Source organism: Arvicola amphibius, chromosome 2, assembly GCF_903992535.2.
Source record: "Arvicola amphibius chromosome 2, mArvAmp1.2, whole genome shotgun sequence".
NCBI lineage: Eukaryota > Metazoa > Chordata > Mammalia > Rodentia > Cricetidae > Arvicola > Arvicola amphibius.
This window is the reverse complement of record NC_052048.2, coordinates 20,024,100-20,031,746: the sequence shown is the minus strand read 5'-3', so window position 1 is coordinate 20,031,746 and position 7,647 is coordinate 20,024,100. Positions and strand designations below refer to the sequence as shown.

General features: G+C 40.4%; 1 pseudogene; it reads left to right on the top strand.

Annotated features, from left to right (window-relative positions):
- The first annotated feature begins 2,468 nt into the window (after positions 1-2,468).
- Positions 2,469-2,811, top strand: LOC119806558 (annotated as a pseudogene).
- The last annotated feature ends 4,836 nt before the right edge of the window (positions 2,812-7,647 follow it).

Genomic DNA, 7,647 nt, shown 5'->3' with positions numbered 1-7,647 from the left:
CAAGTAGCTCCATAAGAGAACCATATAGGTTCAGAGAAAGGGAAAAACCTTGCTTTGGCCAACATCCTAAAGAGATAGAAAAACGGAACAGAATATCTCAGATTTTCTGATTTAGAACTCAGAAAAGCCAGTGAGTTTCACTGACTGCTTGGCTGCAGTTCCACAGGTGATCACACAGAGTGGAGTTTCAGGAAAGGAAAAACACATTATCTCAGTAGAGAAAGATTTTCCCTGCCACCTCTTTACCATGGTTTTAGGTGGATCAGTCTTCCTAAAAGGTGATCTTGTGGCCAGATGAGTGCAGGCCCAACGGGACTAACTCTTATGACAGGACACAATGGGGTTTCATATCTACCCAGGACAAGAAGCAGATTCTGTTCATCTGAGTAGAGGAAATAAACTTAAGGGAGCACTGATGTCTGCAATGGCCTCAAAGGCTACTGTAAAATTCCCTGCTCAAGATTCTCCAAAATTATTTACATTATGGGCTAACCCTGAGGAACTGATACAGTGTATTTCTGCTAGGAACACCTAGGGAACCTTTCCTAAAGCTATTCAGCAGACATGTTTAGTGTCAGTTACAGCCTCACACACGGCATCCAGGCAGGGAGCTCTCTTAGAAGAAAGGAAACGGGAACTCAGTCACTTCTGACCTCTGGACTGGAGAGAATCAAACACATTTCCTGTTTCAAGGAGAATTGTATCTGCTCACCCTTGGGACCTCTGGTTCTAAATGTGCCTGACTCTTTTGTGTCTTCTGTCCTCCTCAGCTTAAGCATCCAGGCCTCTGTCAGATTTTTCCTAAGTGTAAACCGAGACTCCCTGTTTTCTTAGAATTTTGTGAATATAAACAAAATGTGGTGGTTAAAGTCAGCTGACTTTTACATTTTTTAAAAATGTAATTTACATTCAGTAAAATGTATATATTTGTTGTACATTTCCATTAAATTTGCGAACATATATAAACAAGAAGTCTTCATCACAATGAAGATAGAAACCTAAACCCCACCCCAAGCCCCCTGTGCCCTCCTGGAGAAACTTCTCTACTCTGTACCCAGCCTATACCATCCTGTCTTCTGCTCTTACGCTCTTGCTTCTCCAGAACATCAGGTAGCTGGATCTCTGCAGTCGTAAATGCATTGGAGATTCATCCACAGTGAGTTCAACAACTGCATGTCCAATACGAACACAGCGGGCTAGAGTAGAAGAGATTTCAGAGCACAACTGATGAGCGGTATGAGCTGTGAATTCAAAGTATGCATCTTAAGTCCGAATAGAAAAACAGGTCAGGAGAAAACTAACAGGAAACTGGTGGGTAAGAGAGTGAGCAGAAAAAGAGCAGGTGGGTAGCAGTCAGAATTTCCCAACAGAAAAGCTCTTGTCTGTGGTCAGATTCTCCAACTAAACTGCAAGGGGGGGGGGGGCTAAGTGGAGTTTTATTGTTGCTTTGTATTTTAGTGGTGATGGCAGTAGTATGGGCAGGGGGTGCCATTTGGAGGTCAGAAGACAACTATGTGCATTTTGTTTTCTCATTTTACATTTGCTCATATTCCAGGGACTAAATTTAGGTCACCAGGATTGAGGTGCAAGCACCTTTACCTACCGCCACTTGGCTGACCCAAGCGAAGCTAATTTTAAAATGCTTTAAGAGATAGTTAAGCTGTCCAGCATGTTCTGCTTTAGGGGCCTCTGGGGATAGCAGGTTAAGAAACTTTTAACCAGCCTGAGAATGGGCAGGTATAAGCATAAAGTCCAGTTTTCCTTTTCAGTTATTTTCACCAGTGCTGAGTAATGTTGCTTTACTTTGTCACAAGTTCAGAGACCTTTGAATTGTTGCAAATTACAGGGTTAATTCATAAAGTTACTGTAAACACAGGCAAGTTTTTATGTAAACACAGGTACTTCCCTTAGATCCAGAGCATGAGGTAAAATGTAGACTCATTTTAACAAAATGCTAAGCGGTATTTCAACTATTTCCCCAAAGCTTAGTATTATTAAACATATTTGATGCATATTTACTAGGTAAGCATCATTTTACTCCATAATAAGGCACATTTTTTTCTTAAATACCAATTAAAAATCAATGTGTGTTTACAGTAAGTGTGCACATGTAATGCAGGTGGGGAAATGGACAATTCTTAGGTAGAGAAAGGATAAAAACTCTTCTGCATATGATGCTTAGACTGGATTTTCATGGTGAGACACAGCTCATCGTGTGTATTATAGCTGACTCAGATCACAGACCCCAACATGGAGCCTGGAACTTAAATCAATTTGAAAAATGTGAAAAGTATTTTTGTGGACAAGAACTTGTCTCAGGCAAAGATTTCTTGATTCCAATAATGCTTTTAACTACAAACCTGGTGGGTAAAATGAATGGAAATAAATTGCACTTAGTGCAATGAACACTCTGCTCTGTTCCTTTAAAAGGAATAAAAAGATAAACAACCATCTTGGCGTGTGTGGAGGCCTGCTGGGAACAGGACTTCTAAAAGACACTATGTCTGGAAGGCTGTGGTGCAAGGCCACGTTTCCTGGCTACAAGCGAGGTCTCCGGAACCAGAGAGAGCACACGGCTCTCCTTAAAATTGAAGGCGTTTATGCCTGAGGTGAAACTGAATTCTACTTGGGCAAGAGATGCGCTTATGTGTATAAAGCAAAGAACAACACAGTGACACCTGGAGGCAAACCAAACAAAACCAGAGTGATCTCGGGGAAGGTGACTTGGGCCCATGGAAATTCCGAAGCAACCTTCCTGCAAAGGCCATTGGACACAGAATCCGTGTGATGCTGTACCCATCCCGGATTTAAACCAGTGAAAAGTAAATAAATAAAAGTGGATTTGTAAAAAAAAAAAAAAAAAAAAAAAAAGATAACCAACTGTCGGGAGTTCTCTCTCTCTCTCTCTCTCTCTCTCTCTCTCTCTCTCTCTCTCTCTCTCTCTCTCTCTCTCTCACTGTCTCTCTATCTATCTTTGTTTCCCTCTGTCTCTCTCTGTCTCTTTCTGAGTGTGTGTCTCAAAAGAAATTGTACTTACAATGTACTGTGAGTTTTTAAAAATCAATGGAGAAATGATTCTAAGATTAAGAACATTTGTTGCTCTTCCAGCAACTGGCAATGAGCATGTTTCACTGAAAGTACAATTGTTCATTTGGCAGTTCTGTGAGAGCTGCAATGCTTACACATTTGTTTGCATTTGACAATTGCTAGTGTATGAAAATGCAAATTATTTATTGCACTGACATATTTTCCTGAAGTATTGTAAACTCATTCACTATGTTTAGAGCCCTTTTAATAGACTCCTTAGAAATGTATATGTAGGAATATCCATGTTATCTGAATATCAACACTTTATCTCTATGGGGATAATGTTATTTTTTATTCTTGCTCTATAGTTCTGTCAAGGATCTCCAGAATCATAGAGTGGTGAGCAAATACCCTTGCTTTGCTTGGGTCACTGGGAAAAATTATTTATGCTGTCTGTAATTAGATTTTTGTTTTGGTGTATCATAGATACCTGTATTAAGTAAGATTTTTGTTGCTGAGAGGAAATACCATGATGAAAGCAATTTTGGGATAAAAGGATTTATTTGGCTTACACTTTGATAGTACTTTTTTGTAGAAAGAAGCGGCGGGGCTGTGTCCCACCACCCGGCTAACTTTACCCCAAATAATTACAACGAAACTGTATTCTTTTAAACACTGCCTGGCCCCTGGCCCATTATCTGTAGCTTCTTATTGGTTGATTCTCATATCTTGCTTTAACCCATATTTAGTAATTTATATAGCACCACGAGGTGTGGCTTACCAGAAGAGATCTTAACCTGCGTCTATCTCAGAGAGGAGAAGCATGGCGACTGCTTATGGCGACTGCCTGAAGCGTCTGACCACTCCTTCTTCCCACAATTCTATTCTGTCTACTCCGCCTACCTAATTTTCTGTTCTCTTAAAGGGCCAAGGCAGTTTTCTTTATTAATTAACCAATGAAAGTAACATAGACAGATAACTCTCCTCCATCATTTCTTCTTTTTCTGTTTAAACAAAAAAGAAAGGCTTCAACTTTAACATAGCAAAATTACATATAACAAAATAGTTATCAAGCAAGTATTACAGTTACAATATTTAGATCTATTTTAACTTTTATCATAACTAAGGAAAGCTATAACTATCTATCCATTCTTCAACTCCATCAAAGACCCCAGAAGTATATAATATTAACTAAGTAAACAAGTCATATGCAACTTTCAAACTCTAGAAATGACAGAGACAACTCGCTGCCTGGACAGTCACCCAAAGTTCCTCTTTACCGTTGGGGCATCCATCTTCGGCCTTCAGGCCCATAGTATCCAGCAGACATTTCCATGAAGCAGGAAATTCCAAAGACAGTTCAGTCACTTTCTGCTGTGTCCTGCAGAATGTCTCACAGACTCTTTCATGAATCAGGAACCCCGAAGGACCATCTCACCTTTAGGCAAGTTCAGCAGTCCTCTCTCTGTGGGTTCTTTGTGTCCAGTTTATGCAACAGTCCAGGCAAGATCAGTTTCTTGCCCAAATGGCTATCAAACTCCATAAGGAGCCTCTTCAATGCCCATCTTCCTCTTGAAGTAGATTGGTGCTGCCAGGAGCAGACTGTCTCATTGTCATGAAAACCCTAAGTTATTAAAACATTAAATGCTATATTCTACAGTCTTTGAAAGATATGAAGAATGCCTATCTGAAATATATCTATGCACATCTAGAAAATCTAACTAACATGACTACAAGCTTGACTATTATCGATGATTATCCATTAACAACCTATATTTCCTAATTATGCATTACATTCTTAAATGAACTACACAATCACAATAGCTTAATCAAGATCAGAAATACATATACATATAACAAAATTGACCTTAAAATCTACACCAATGCAAATTATTCATATCTATATCATCTCCCCCCTTTAAATGTAAAAGAACATTTATTTTTTTATTTTTTTTAATATTTATTTATTTCTTATGTATATAATATCCTGTGTACATGTATGCCTGCAGGCCAGAAGAGGCAACAGAACTCATTACAGATGGTTGTGAGCCACCATGTGGTTGCTGGGAATTGAACTCAGGACCTTTGGAAGAGCAGGCAATGCTCTTAACTGCTGAGCCATCTCTCCAGCCCCCGTAAAAGAACATTTATAAACAATATTTGGGAATGTGGGTGCAGTTATTTAGATCTTTCATGGTATAACCTGTGTGCCAGGTTCATCTTAGTCGGCAGTTGAGCGAAGTAATTTTTTGAGGATGTTCACAGCAACCTTTCAGGAGGGCATGGTCTATCATACCATATTGGGATAGAAGCAATCCACAGGTTGTCATCCTCTGTGAAAACAAAAGAAGAAACTCTTTTCCAAAGCATCATGTTCTTAGATCCAAATTCTGAAGTCATACTGTTAAGATGTCCATTCTGGTCTAGCCTGGCAGCCCATATAATGAAATGTCTCTCTGTACTTAGCTCCTTTACAGTCAAAAATTTCAAAGAAACCACAATAAAATATATAATCCAGACTCTCTGTGAATTTTCCATTTTTATGTGGCTTATTTTTACCCTATCACTTTACTTTATTCTGTCTCTTTAAAGACTTTACCCTTTTTAAGGCATTAACTTTATTCTCTATATATTTATTTTTTCTCTCTCTCAAGCCTATGTACATTCATCCAATATTGTGACCCATACGGGGGGGTCTTCTATGTCTGAATCTGTCCTATTGTTAATCTGTAATTCTTTACTGTCTAGAAACATGTTTGATTTGCGCCTTTAAATTGCTAAGCGCTTAAGACTCTAAGCTGTGACATTCCTGGGTCAAAAACAGGTAGTGTGCTTGCCACGCCCAGTCCAACATGGCAGAGCCGCTTGTGACTGAATCAGTTGCAGCTCTGGGCTGCAGAGTGGCGAGCTGTTCTGGATGTTGGCTCCACCTCTCTCCAATTTCAAAATGGAGGATGTACCATTTTCTACTAGCTCTGGGGCCGCCAGGTAGGAGCCGCACTCAGCACTTTAATTCTGAGACTGAGCGTGCGGCACAAAAACTCTTTTCATCCAAGTTACAGCCAAGTCTGACACGCAGAGCACTGCGCAGTCTGAAAACATCTCTCTCTATGGCGGCAGAAATCCTCCATGCTCTCCTGCTTGCCTAAGCCTGATTCTGCCATCTGCCCAGGTGCAGGCAGGGAGCAGTGAACCATGGCAAAGAGCTTGTGCTAATTTTGTGGGAGAAATTAATAGCAACTATCCCAAAAGTGATAGACTTAACCTCATAAAGAGAACTTCTTGGATTCTTCCTAGAATTGTACGTGATGCTCCAATAACTGGAGTCCGTACGTTTTATCCTGATGCAAATAAATCAGGGAAAGCTGGTTACAAGTCAAATGAATTGAGTAAGGTGGAACAAAGCCCTTATAATTCTGTCCAAAAGGCAGAATTATATGCCATTCTTATGGTGCTAAGGGACTTTAAAGAACCTCTTAATATAGTTACAGATTCACAATATGCAGAAAGAGTTATCTTGCAGTTCTGCCAGTGCAAACTCTGGCTATAAAGCATTTTAGTGGCTTTTATGGGCCTGGATATTTGTGTTCCCACTTGGGATAGGAAGGAGAGTGCACTGAGACCGTGCCAGGAAGCCGCGTTTTAAAATGACTCAGCTTTTTCTCTGCCGCTATTGCCGAAACAGGAAATCTCTCTACAGCACGTCCTAAAAAACAGCAAAAAGCGGTGTTAAACTCTCTCTCTCCTTTATTTAAAGTCCTCTCAGGTTTTTAAGTGGATTTAGCCTCACATTGGGTGCCAATCTGTAGAAAGAAGCGGCGGGGCTGTGTCCCACCACCCGGCTAACTTTACCCCAAATAATTACAACGAAACTGTATTCTTTTAAACACTGCCTGGCCCCTGGCCCGTTATCTGTAGCTTCTTGTTGGTTGATTCTCATATCTTGCTTTAACCCATATTTAGTAATTTATATAGCACCACGAGGTGTGGCTTACCAGAAGAGATCTTAACCTGCGTCCATTTCAGAGAGGAGAAGCATGGCGACTGCTTATGGCGACTGCTTATGGCGACTGCCTGAAACGTCTGACCACTCCTTCTTCCCACAATTCTATTCTGTCTACTCCGCCTACCTAATTTTCTGTCTCTTAAAGGGCCAAGGCAGTTTTCTTTATTAATTAACCAATGAAAGTAACAGACAGATAACTCTCCTCCATCACTTTTTATCATTGAAGCAAGTCAGGGCAGGAGCTCAAACAGGGCAGGAACCTGGAGGCAGGAGCTGATACAAAGGTCATGGAGGAGTGCTGCTTACTGGTTTATTCCTCACAGTGTGTTCAGCCTGCCTTCTTATAGAACCCCAGAGAGGGTTGGGCCCCTTCACTTGAGCTACTAATTAAGAAAATACAATACAGTCTTGCCTACAACCTGAAGTTCTTTATTCTCATATGACTTTAGCTTGTGTCAGGTTTTACATGGATGTAGTCAGCCCCACGTTGGCATGCTAATGTGTTGTTGGAGACTGCTTGTTAGTTTCCCGGCCACCCAGAACCGAAATCATCACACTGAAACTATATTAACTGAAACACTGCTTAGCCTATTATCTTATCCATATGTCTAGCT